This window comes from Falco rusticolus, chromosome 4, assembly GCF_015220075.1.
Source record: "Falco rusticolus isolate bFalRus1 chromosome 4, bFalRus1.pri, whole genome shotgun sequence".
Taxonomy (NCBI): domain Eukaryota; kingdom Metazoa; phylum Chordata; class Aves; order Falconiformes; family Falconidae; genus Falco; species Falco rusticolus.
This window is the reverse complement of record NC_051190.1, coordinates 80,400,307-80,413,389: the sequence shown is the minus strand read 5'-3', so window position 1 is coordinate 80,413,389 and position 13,083 is coordinate 80,400,307. Positions and strand designations below refer to the sequence as shown.

General features: G+C 40.3%; 1 protein-coding gene across 2 annotated transcripts in view; it reads left to right on the top strand.

The window, feature by feature from the left end:
- The first annotated feature begins 5,378 nt into the window (after positions 1–5,378).
- The window catches only part of THSD7A (thrombospondin type 1 domain containing 7A), a 287,802-nt gene continuing 280,097 nt past the window's right edge, over positions 5,379–13,083 (top strand). Inside the window, exon 1 of one of the 2 annotated variants that reach the window (XM_037383975.1) lies at positions 5,379–5,824. The gene's annotated coding sequence lies outside the window, so the exon portion shown is untranslated. The remainder of the gene's footprint in view (positions 5,825–13,083) is intronic. The other variant, XM_037383974.1, reaches the window with a different exon arrangement.

Below are 13,083 nucleotides of genomic sequence, written 5' to 3'. Positions count from 1 at the left end.
TATGGCTAACAACTGAAACAAATGAAAGCCTAGGAGATCTTTTCTCACCATGCTGCTTCTACTCCCAGGGCCAAAGAGCATGATCTTACTCCATGTAGCTACGTAAGGGGGTTCCCTTGAGAGAAGAGTAATACATCAGTAGGGCTGGAATGAGTGATGTTGTATTTGTTCTTACTGATAAATTAGTGACTTCTTGCAGCACACTTAGGGATGCTGTTGGGGATACATTTTTAGCTCTATACAGGCAAATCTGGGAAGGTCTCCCCAGTCTTCTTTAACCAGACTGGATTTTTACAGTTCCTGATTTAGCTATGCATCGGGTCCTTTGTACCTTTGATACATGGCCCTTTGTAGCAGATTCAATTCTGTCGAAATTTCAGCTACACTATATGTCTTGAAATAGGATTATCTACATGTTTTCTAAGAGGTGGTCAGTAATGAGCAATTAGTTCACAGCAGGCCAGCTTTTCCTGAAAATTCCTTCCTTCTATACATATTCTCCTTTTGTAAACAGAAACTGACCTTTGTATTTTGATTTGCCAGCTCCCTGGAGTTTTTCTAGTCTTCAAACTATAGTTAAAAAAAAAAAAAGAAAAAAAAAGGAAAAAAAAAGAATTTTTCAGTAAATTATCCTTTGTCAGTTTAATTCTAGTGTAAGCACCATAACTGGCAAGAAAAAACTCTCCTATTCAGTAGTTAACTAATGTTAAGAAGTTTCATTATCATTAATAAAGGTAGTATCCAACTGGGGTTGCATATAGGCATTACAAGTGTAATAATGGTGTGCAATAAAGGTTCTTGTTTTCATAAATCAGCTTTTCTAATGCTAAAGCTGACACACTTTTGTTTGGTATATATTGGATCTGCAGTGAATGACAGAGTTTCAACTTCCCAAGTAAGTACTTGTGAAAGAAAAGCAGGGAGTCCAGTGCAGAGCCTGTTCCAGGAGCACGAATCCAGGACTGGAATGTTGTCCTCACACTCCTTGTACTTTCAGCTTGAAGCAAGGGAAAGGTGGGTTAAAACACTGATATTAACTTGAAATGAAACAATCTATTTCCCCCACCCCACATAGACGATCAGGGATATAAATCTTTTTGTAAAAACACATTGAATTTTTCATTAAATTAATAACATTTCTCTAATAGTTTACGAATCTGACAGTAATTCGTATTTTGTAAAGAGTTAGGTATGTTGCCTGAAAATGTGTAAACGCACAAGAACTTTCATATGTTTTGAAAGTAATTTCTATTAAACTACTAAGTAAAAAAAGAAAGGTTCAGTGAGTATCCTTAGGTACAGCTAGATTAGTTACAACTTGGAGAAATCAGCAAGAAGAATGACTGGATGCTTTGCTGCACTGTAACAACACAGCCTTCTGCGCAGGGACTTCTGTAGTCCTATAGTCTATAGGAACAGTCCTTGAGTAGAAAAAATTAACACATTGTTTACTTTGTGCTGGGAATCGCATTTCAAATGGAGGAAGAAAAAATACATTTATTCAATGATAGCATCTTTCTTATTTTCAAACAAGTCTAGAAGGCAATGGTCCAGAAAAGAGCAGGTAAGTGCTCTGTTGCATCATAGGTGTTGGCAATGTAAGTCTATCTGTGCTTCAGCATCGTTTTTGCCTTAACCATTTCAATGTCATCAGTGGTATAGTTGTGTGTGCCATCGGTGTCCACATGGTGCTAGAAAGTTAGTGCTTTCTACACAGACTGTAAACAGGAATGCCAATTAGGGTCTGCTGTGCCGGTGATTTCTTAGGGAGGCTTCTGTCCACTGAAATAACTAATTAATGTCACATAAGGTATAGAATATGTAAAATAGCAACAACTCAGTCAATTTATCACAGCTTTGCCGAACTGAGGCAAAAGCTTCCTTGTCCCACTCCTATTTGTTGAATTGTTTAACTCCTTGACTATGAACATGTATTTTCTCTTGTCAAGTCCCTCAGGGAAGATTTTTTCCTATGTGTTTTTTAATTTAAAAATTATTAATTACAAAACCTCTGAAAGGTTTCACGAGTTCTTAACAGGTTTAAGAAGATATTCTTTGCTTGTTTCTATAAAGACTGTCTCTCTGAACACTTTCTTTCCAGTTCTCATCCTTGATTTGCTTTAAGCAGCCTGAAAAAACCCACACAGAGCAAGTTACAGACACATCTTGCAAGGCTGCTAGATTTGTTTAGAATGTGATGGTGATTCTACATTTATAGCAGAATATTACATTGCAGATACACCTGCCTGTTTAGTCCTGGTGTGAAATGGAGATTCTTTAAAACAAGGATGCCTGTAACCAGGAGATGCTTAAGATTACATACCTTACAAGTGTATGTACTTTTTTATAAGCTATATATATGTGCACGCAGAGAGAAAACCCACATCATTTATGTAACGGAGAAATATATAAAAATACAAATATTATTAATGAGAATACTGGTAAACAACTCAGAGAGTTTAAGATTAATACAATAGCTAGACATTCGAGTTTTCTCTTTTGTTGAGATGGCAGACAAACCAGAGCTTGTGTGAACAAAAGGGAAAACAGCTTCAACCCAGGCCACCCATTTTGCCAGTTCTTCGCTTTCCCCACCTCCCTCTGAGCTACCATCTCTCACAGCCTCACTTCACAACCCAGCTCAGCATTAGCCACGTGGCTGTGCATGGGCCACGCGTGTAAAAATGTGTACTCGCTTTCAGATATAACCAAGAAACCCCATCTCAGGCAAACATCATCACTGTTAGCAGAAAAACATGACACCCAGTTTTAAACTTTTTTTTTACGTAAGGCTTGGGAAAACTCAGAATGCTTTGTAGGTGCTGCTTACACCCTTAAAGTTACTGTACAACCAACTTGTATGGCCAAATGGGATATAAATGACTTTGACCCAGATCTTTACTTTTTCTGATAGAAACAAGAACTTAGGAGGAAGTTTTACCTTGACCACGCTGTTGTGTATAGGTTTCATCATGAGTACCTCTTTTAGAAGAAGATGAGTCATTTTAGCTATCAATTTTTAAAACTTTGGGAGATGGGACACCCCCCCCCCCCCAACAAATAGCAGGTTTCCTTTATAATATTATATTCAGTGAGATTTATTAAAAAGGAATAAGAAGGAGTAGTGAATTTGTGAACACTTAGTGGTATTTCTGAGAGGTTTGAAGAGAAGGTGGCTAAGGTGGGGTGACCAATTGCCATCTTCAACTGCTGCAGGAGTGCTTACAGGGAAGGCAGAACCACGGTCCTCTCAGGAGCCCAGGCAAAGGATGAGTGGCAAGAGACACAAGTAGAAGCAAGGGAAATTCTTATTAGGAAAAATGAAAGCATTCTCCACAATAAGCAAAATTGAACGGTTTTTCCAGGTAGGTCGGATTCTCCAGTTTTGGGCATTTTTGAGATTGGCTGGACAAGGTGATGAGGAAGCTGATGTAGCTTTGGAGTTGTGCTGCCTTAAGCAGAGAGTTGAACTAGATCATCTCCAAAGGTCCTCCTCGACCTAAATTATTCTGATTGTATAGAGTGATATTTCTGAGTCATATCAATGACCTCGTTCTCCTCTTGAAGTGGTAGCTTTTCCCTTTTGATTTAAAAAATAAATAATATAAACCTTATTTTTCCCTAGATTTTGCACCAAAGTTAGGAAAGTTGATATTTGTGTGCAAGACTGCTTCTGCATCAGATACTGAAGCAATTTTAAGATGCCTCAGCGTACAGTGCTCAGTAAATCCAAATGCTGAGACTACGTTAAAAACAAAGATAAGACACTTTTGATATTTTGTACATAGCTTTTCTTCAATCTAATAAAAATAAATAACATGAAATTTCCTTAAAGATGTTTTCAATAATGAAAATTAAACTGGTTAACATGGTAAACAGTTTACATAAAGCTCCAAGTTTTGGACTGTGGTCCCTTTTACATGATAGAATAGATGTTCTTATTGAATTTATAGAGCAGGTTTCTGCAAAATTCTGGATATTGCTGCGGGTTGATCACATTATTGCAGGACACGCAATCAAGCTCACAATTACTCAGTCAGATATTGGTGGTAAGCTTACATTTAGACAAGCATTTGACATATCAATCAATGTGATATCATGAAAGATTGATTGAAGTTGATTGTACCACAGAACATTTTTGCTACGTGAAAAAAATCAGGGCAAACTAATGAAAAAAAGGTCTTCCATCCACTTGGAATATTTAGATTCCACAGAATTTAATGTTCTTTTAGGGGTAGTGAATAAAAGTGGCATTGATTCACTGCATTCATCAAATTTCATGAAAACCTGAAAAAAAAAAATGGCTGTAGTAGTTACTGCATGTAAAGATAAATCTACTGGAGATACTAGGACAGATCTATCAACACACCACTGTGCCTGTTTTTGTCACAAAGAGCATTAAAGCAGTGATTTGGGTACTTGTGTAGTTTGCCTGGCTGTGCTTCTTATCCGCGCCTGGAAGGTATCTGTGTGAAAAGTCCTGTTTCTTTTTCAAGTTTGAAGTTCCTGACATCCAGGAAGGAACAGCCAATACTTTCATTACTTAGAAAGGGAAATGTAACAGGGATTGGAAACCCTCTTTCATAATATGAAGTGAATATTCATCTTCCTAAGAAACACTTGTCTTTAAGAAAATGTATGAGATTCTGTCATCGGCTGTTTAATAATTCCAGCAGTTGTTATGCCAGCCCTGGAAAGCACTGTGTTTGCCTGCCATCTGTCCCAGCTAATCTCTGGATTCCATCTACAAACGTGGATGATTTACAGCTTCCCTGATTAATGGCATCTATCATTTTCTTCATAACACAGAGCAATTAATCTCGCCCTGTCCCAGGAGTCCGCCGCAGTAATAGGTTCGAGGGTAGATGCAGCCCGCAAAAGTCCTTTTGGAAATAACACCCTTTGCGGCTTTTTTTTTGTTGTTGTTGTTTTCCCTCCTCCTCTCCCATCTCTCCTCCTGGTTTCGCACCCCTGAGGGGCAGCAGGAGCTCCCAGACCCCGCTCCGGCCGGGCGCGCTGCAGCGGGTGAGCTCGGGCCGCGGGCAGGTGCCGGGCCGGGCCGGGCCGGGCCGGGCCGGGCGGGAGGAGGAGGCGGAGGAGGAGAGGGCGGCCGCAGCTGCATTGCGGATGGAGCCGCTGGCTCCTGGGGAGGGGCGGCCGGGCGGCCGCGTGATGCCGGGGGGGCGGGGGGCCGCCCGCGGGGGCGGGGGGCGGCGCGGGGCGCTGGGCTGCGCCCGCCGCGGGAGGGAGGCGCTGCGCGTCCCGGCGGGCAGCGGCGCGGTGAGTGCGGGCGGCCCCGGGCGCTGCGGGGGCGTCTGCCCGGGGCGGGGCGCGCTGGGCCGGGGCGGGGGGCGCGGAGCCGCCCCGGGCGCTGCGGTGGGAAGTTGCGGGCGGGCGGCTCGGGGCCGGGCTTTCACCTGCGACCCCGCTTCGCCCTCTCCCCCCCGCTCGGCTCGGTTAACCCGCGACCCAGCGCCCGGTGTGAGGCCAAAGCGCGGGTCCCCGGGCAGCCCCGTCTTGGCGCGGGGGGGCGGGAGCTGGCTTGTGCCGGAGGTCCTGCGGGCTGCCACCGCCGTGCGGTGCGCGGGCGGGCGGGCGCCCGGCTGGGCGCAGGCTCGGGGTCTCTGTGGCTGTTTCGCAGTGTAACCGTGTCACAAGCGGCTCCTGCGCTGGGGTTGCGCTCTCGGGGGCCGGGGGCGCAGAGCCGACCCGCGGCGTGCAGCCGTGCCTGCGGAAAGCGAAGAAGCCCCGGGCGCAGAGCAGCCGTCGGGAGGGTCTGCCAGGCTGAGCCGGCGGGTCAGGAGCGGAACGGGCAAGCTGCTGGGTAAGCAAGGGCTTGCTGTGCTTCAGAGGCATTCGGGGAAAAAAAATCTCGTTTGTCGGGTTAGTTTGTGCGTGTTCCAGGAGTTGGGCTGTAGCCGCGCCCGGTGTGTTCCAGGAGTTGGGCTGTAGCCGTTCCCGGTGTGTTCCAGCAGAAGCGCAGCTGGGTGCCTGGGAGCGCTCGGGGCTGGTACATACATGGCTATAGGGTGTTCGGTAACGGGGCGGGAGGAGCTGATGCTGCCCTAGCAGTCAAGAGGCGTGTGGCAACAGAGCAGAGGGGATGGGGACAGGCTTGTATCCCGCACGTTGATAGTTCCTCTGGGGAGCACTCTTAAACAACCAAAAGGGAAGTAGACAATAAAGGTGTAATTACAAAAATCACTCTTTTAGTAAATGGGTTGGCATAAAGTTAAATACAACTGCTGGTGTTTTAATAACTTCAGTGAAATGTAAATCTGTGCTATTATGGAAACTGAAAACAATAGTTCTGGGTTAGGGATGGGGTAGTATGCACTATTTCATGTGTCACGCTGAGGTTGGCATGCTTACTTGGGAGTTAAAATTCTGACGTGGCTACATTTAGCAGTTTATGAATCAGCATTAAGTTTGGTGGAGCTGTACTGGACAAAGTTGTTTTAAGAGACTCTGGTACTTCATTAAGAATGTTCACTTCCAAAAAACTGACCAGGTCATCCTTTAGTTTTAATGTTTGTAGGATAACATATGAAAATTATTCAACACGTGTATAGGTCACAGGACCTATCTTGTCCTTTCCTAACTTCAGTCCTCTTTTTCCAGAGATCCTGCTGAGAAAGCCTCTGTTCTTTTTTTCTGAGAGGTCTCTTGGAGGGCACCTGGAAGACAGTGGGAGATGAATGTTAACCAAAGTTGCTTGAGAACAACGTGCTGTGCTTTGGGAGCAAGTGATTGTTTCAGATACACGTTGTCCATGATGTGTTACTGTTTTGGCCACAGTATTGGCTTTATTTTGGAATGCCTTGGCTTCTGTTAAGGCCATTGGTATAATATTACATAATAATTCAAGACCTTTTTTTAAAATCAAGATTTATGTGACTGGTTAATTTTGTTAGACCTGTTCTGACTTTAGGTTCAGCAGGACTGTGGAGATGTTTCTTTTTCTTACCTGAAGTTATCAGAACTTCCATTGTTTTTTATGGCCCTACTCCGGAGTAATACAAGTTTTCTGGTGAGATGGCACTTGATCTACTTTACTCAGATTTTTTGTCCTGGGAACAGCTTAATATTGTCAACGACTTGTCTTTGTAAAGTAAGGAATGTAGGGCTTCTTTAACAACTATCACTTTATTCCTGGTATTTTATAATTTGTTTTACTGGGCAATAAAAAATACCAGACATTCCAGCTATGGTTAGGCACTTGGATCCACATTTATCTTCCCATCTTGTGCATTTTATGGCAAGAGGCAGTAGAGGGAAGCTGACAAAGTGATGATATTCTGACAGTAATTCTACAGGCTATATATCATGTCAGTGTACCATATAGTACTGCGGCTGTACATACTATATTTGTCACAGCTGGCTATAAGAGGGGGGGGAGGGAAGTAGGATTGGCTCTGTTAGGTCCCCCTTCAAATCCACATGAGAACAGCAACGTTTTTATTTGGATTATGTTCAAACATTAAAGTGGTTGGAGGGGGAAGGGGTAGTTTTAATGATTAGTTTGTACTTGATACTAAAAGTCTTATTGAATTAATGCATTCAGCTGAAGCAGCCAAATCCCATGCCTTCCATTCTTAGCAGTTCCTTTGGTAACTACTCGGTCAATGTGAGTGGAGTGAAATGCCTTGTCATTTATTTCTCCCTGACCGCTTTAAATTCTAAAGGTGCAAGTCCCTGGTTTATCATGGTTAATCAAGAGTTAATCAATGTATCCAAAATGTATTCAGAATGTAATCAGAAAAAGAAAGTGTTTTTAACAGTTGCAAAACTGTATTACATTAATTCTTATCCAGCTCTTTCATTAGAATGAAAAGACAATGTGTAGATAATATAAGGGATATTCTGGGATTTGTTTCTTTAATAATATGGGAAAAAAATTGCTTCTTCATTTATTTTCTCATGTGCTTGTGTCTTTTACCTGCCAGGGTTTGCAGCCAGGAATAAATGTGTGGTGAAGGAGATGCAGGAAAAGATGAACTAGAATGCTAGTATGCACATACGTCACAGGTTTCAGTCTGCTATTCTGGAGCGGTCTGATGTAAAAGTTACTCTTTCTTCCAGAAGTAGAACTATTCCTGGGCTATGTTCAATGTCTTCTTTGAACTGCTAATTTTACATAATTTTACTCATAAGCATAGAGTGCTTGTCAGAACTGTGCCCTGTCCTCAAACTACCCCATGAAAGGTATATCAGAAGGGGTTCTCAAATTTGTTTCAGTTTGCAGACCAGTAACAATTTCCCAGTGGAATCAATTTCCCTTTTAAAACTTGCTGTTCGTAGGGCCATTTTTCTTCAGTATGTATATTAGACCTCTTGGAAGTAATTTGCATATTACAGATTGAAAATCACTGTTGTAAAATTTGAGAATCCACTTTAACTTTCAGATGGTTGACTGGTGGTGTGTGGATGTATAGCAGCTTTCTTGAAATACGAGAATGAAAACCAAGTCTCTCCACAGTTGTGCTTTTCTCCTATGTTGTATATTTGGCAAAAATGTTGATATCACAAGTTGATGAAGTGGAAGCCTTGCGATGATGTTGTAATTAATTAATTAGTCCCCATATTCCTATATGAGTATATAACATATATAAGACTTGTTCTCTGAGTATATAACATATATAAGATTTGTTCTCTGATAGAAACTTAGGGAGTAAGTAAAGGAAATATTCACCCAGACTGACAATATAATGTAGCAATGTAAAACCCAAAATCTAACCTTATGATGCCTGAGAGGGTTCTGAAAGATCTAATGAAAATACTAGTGTCACCTCCATAGTAACTTACAATGAGATGAAATGTTCTGATCACTCATCTTCAAGACAAAATAACAGAAATTGGACCAGGTGCTGAGAAGAGCTAACAGGATGGTCTGAGCCTGCCTTGTCGTGGAGAGGTAAAGGAGATCCTTGGTTGTTTGACCATGTGAAATGAAAGCTATGTAAGATATGGACCCCGCAAACTCAGAAAGCGATCAACAGAAAGGAAGCAGAACCTTGTGATGAGGGACATTGCTGGTATGAGAACAACTGAGTATCTACTACCCCTGACAAAATTTTCTTGCAGAAATTCAGACAGCCCAGAATACATGGGTTCTGAAACACCCAGTGGCAGGAGAAAAAGTGGTGGGGAAATACTGCAGAAGTTTTGAGAAGGAGTTTTTCTGTTTTCCAGGAGGGATTATGTGTTTAGCAGTGGTATGGTCACAGGGAAATGGTTGCATTTAGCTTCTGTCAAAGCCTTAACCGTCATGCCACACAACATGCCAGTATGTTTAAAACACAGCTTCAGAAACCCTCCGTTCTTTTTTGGCACCTGCCAACGTTTAACCCCTCTCGAGTGACTTCTCTTCTGCGTCAGGTTTAAGCTGCTTGTCTGTGCCTTAGAAGGCTAAAGCCGCATTGTGTGCAGCCTGTCTCGCTATTCTTGTTTCTTTTGCCCTTCCTTCAGCAGCCCTTCAGGCTGCCTGAAGTGGGAGATTAAGCTCCCCCACTCTCTTATTCCTCAGTCTGTGCTTAGGACTGGCTCCCCCTCTGTGTGGCCTGATAGGCTCTTACAAATTTCCCCTGAAAACACGTAATATTCAAAATGGTTTTCAATCATAGCCCTTTCATGAAAAAAAAAAATGAAAAAAAGTGGGCAAATTAGACATTTTTAGACATTCTTCTTTCACCCTAAAATATCAAGGGCAGCAAGGGAAGTGTCCGCAGCAGTTTGTGGAGCTGAAACTGTGCTAACAATGACAGAGAATTTTAAAAGAAAAGGAAAGACAAGTTTAGAAGAGCTTTAGTTTAGGGAATCTTTGTTTCTCGCTCTCTCTGTCTTTGTGTAGTGCATAAAAAAAATGTCGTTTTTCTTTTATGTGGCCTGCCAGCATCTTCAGCGGAACTACTCGCATTTCAGATAATGGCACAGGCTTCTGTTTAGCTCTCGGTTGTTCCTTAGAGATGTCTTTTGGATTAAGCCATTAGCAACTGTCGAAGAGGATGTGCTGTACTTTCTCTGGTAAAGGTCAGGATGGCAATGTTTGGGAAATACTACTCTGTCACTTGGCGGATACTTGGGTAACCTGTATTTTTGGGGGCTAGTTGTTTGTCTTTCTGGGTAGAAATGAGTTTACTTCTAATACAATTTTATGCAGTAGAGGGATACTCTACATGGGTAATTTTAAATGTTGTAGATTTCAAATGGAGCAGGATAAGTGATACTAGTCCCGTGCTCACCTCTGGTGCATTAGAAGTTCACTGGTGGCTGTAGATTTACAGAAGTGGAGATCCAAAAGGCATCAGACAGTTTGAGTTTGAAGCGTGGACATCTACACTCTGGCCATGAAAGACATGTTTAAGCCATTGTTAGGGAACTTGGATGGTGTTTTGGAAATATGTCACTATGCTTACAAAACTATTTTTTTCCTCTCTGGCTTTTTATGTCCTCACTTTTGATTACTAGCTGCTTTTTTAGGCTTTTTTTTTTTTTTTTTAAGCAGCCTCTTTTCCTGTGCAGTTACTAATCAATTTACTCTGCCTACTCCTGTGTCTTTTAGGATCTGCATCTCCAGAGTTAAGGCAAAGTTTAAAGTTGAATTTTTAAGCAAATGCTGTTGATGTGTCAAACTTGTAAGTACATAAGGTCTATCAGTATTTAATTATCTATGGGTAACATACAAAAAAAAGTAGTATATGATGAATGTTATATTGTTTTTTATTATGTTAAGACTTCTGGATAGAAATTTCATGGAGTGTTTAGTATTACTTTTGCCTTATAAAATTTCAGCTAGGTTGTAGAATTATTTAATTTAGGATAAATTGCCTGAGGGAGAGAGTAACACATGATTATTGCCTCAAATACTTTACAATATGGGGTCTTTACTATGCAAAGAGGAAATTGTGTTATCTATCTGAAGTGCAAATAGTTTTATTGAAATCTGTAATGTCATAGGGAGGCAAAATTACATATGGTAACATGAACAAAAAAGGCATTAAATGAACTTAGTAATTATAATTCATAATTTTAAAATCAAATATTTATTGCTCTTTCTCTTTTCTTAGTGTTTTTTTGCTAAGCTTGAGACAGTGTGTGTGTGTTTGAGGAAGGAGGATAAAAGTGATGAGGAGACTACCCCAGATCAGTCAGCAAGAATTTTGCAATAATGTTATCACCTACTTTAATGCATGTATAAGTTTTATAGTCCTATTTTGAAACTAGTCAATATCATTAAAAAACTAATCAGAAATCTGTATTTTTCAAAAATGAGCTTTATATAAATATGCTTCTGGGTGCTGTGATTCTTCTTTCAGAAATGTGCTGGCCAGAGTCCTTTGATTGAAAAAGCTTCTTCCAATGTGCTTACAGGGAGACTTAAATGTAGTATTTTAGGCTCTTTGCCCAGTCTTTAAGAGTTCTGTTCTGTCACTGAAGGGGAGATGTATTCTCCCATTGACTTTAATATGGATAAGAAGGGATTCCAATAGTCCAGTAACTGTATAAGATGGTGGTGTTCCTCCCATTAGATACATACAAAAATATTAATCTTAAAATAATAGAGGACAGGTCAAGACATTTTGATAAATCCACTACAGTGACTATGAGATTATGTGAATTATCAGTTGCATGTAAATCTTACTAAGAATGATGGATGGAAATCCCAGACAGAAATGGTTGTAGCAATACACTTTTTGTGGTCTCAGAAATCACTTTAATAAACTTTAATAAATTTTTTGGAGATTGACTAATGTACATATAATGACCTTTTTGTTTAAGTCAAAGCAAAGTCTAATATATCTTGGAGATTAGTATTGATCAGAGTAAAGCCAAAATCAATCTTGGATTTTGAGGGTCATTACACTTGGAAATAGGATGCAATACAGAAGATACTGCAAATGTTAGGTTGTGGAAGGCCTTTATAGTAGTTATGGAAAAATAATCTTTTACTTAACTGTAGTGCCAAAAAAAAAAAAAAAAAAAAAAAGCAAGCACAACCTGATAAAAGATTAGTAATTTAAATGAGTAATAAGTTAAATTTGTTACATCTTTATTTTGACAGAAGATATCCAGCCTTCTTGTAGACGGTGTTAAAGTTCCTTTTGCTTCAGTGGTGGTAGGATTTTGTCCTCCCTGCTTGAAGTCATGAGCTGGTGTTGAGGAAAAGGTTAATCTATGTTTAGAAATACATTTTTTTTAAATGGTAAATTGTTTTCTGTCTTTACTCCCTTTCTTAGATGTTTAAGTCAAATTCAATCTGCGCAGTTGGAGAAGTACATGTATAGAGAAGTGGAAGAGGTAAATTACAATACAATGTACCCTTCAAATATTGCATAGCAAGCATAATCAATTTCGCTGAAGGTGAGCTAGTGCTGCTTGCTAAATAAGAAATGTTTGGACAGAACATTTTATTTTTCAAATAGACTTCTGTTTTGTTTTGTTTTGCCTGATTAAAGTCTCTGGCCTGGGTACATAATTTAAAAATAACCTGCTGGAAGTTTTGAAGATCTTGGCTGAGAGTTTTCAACAGAAATAAGTCTGAAAATCTGACTTGACTGAAATGTCTATTCTGTATAAAGTTTAATAGCACAAACAGTATTTTATCCAAGATTCCTCTGTAAAAGATATCTTGCTTTCTTTTCATATTTTCAGAACCTATCAAAATAAATGAAGGTTATTCTATTTATCTTCTGCACAAAGGTTGTCTTCTGATAAAACTTTTTCTGCAGAGGGCACTGGATGATATTCTCCACTATTGATTGGTGAATTCCATTGATGCCTGTGATTATACTTTGGCCTGTCATCCAGCCTTATATATGAAAGTCTCAAAAACTCTAGTTAATCTGATAATCATGCAATTGTATTTAATGGACACATGTTTATAATCTTAATGATGTATTTGAATACAGATGGATGTTTATATATACATACACATGTGTAGCAGATTCAGAGACCTTTAGCATTTTCCTTGAAAATGAAAGCCTTAAATACATGCAAGTTATTGATGTTGGAAGAGATCTTCAAAAATGCTTCATTTTAAAGATATTTAACTATTAATAATTAGATACATCACAGATAGAGCAT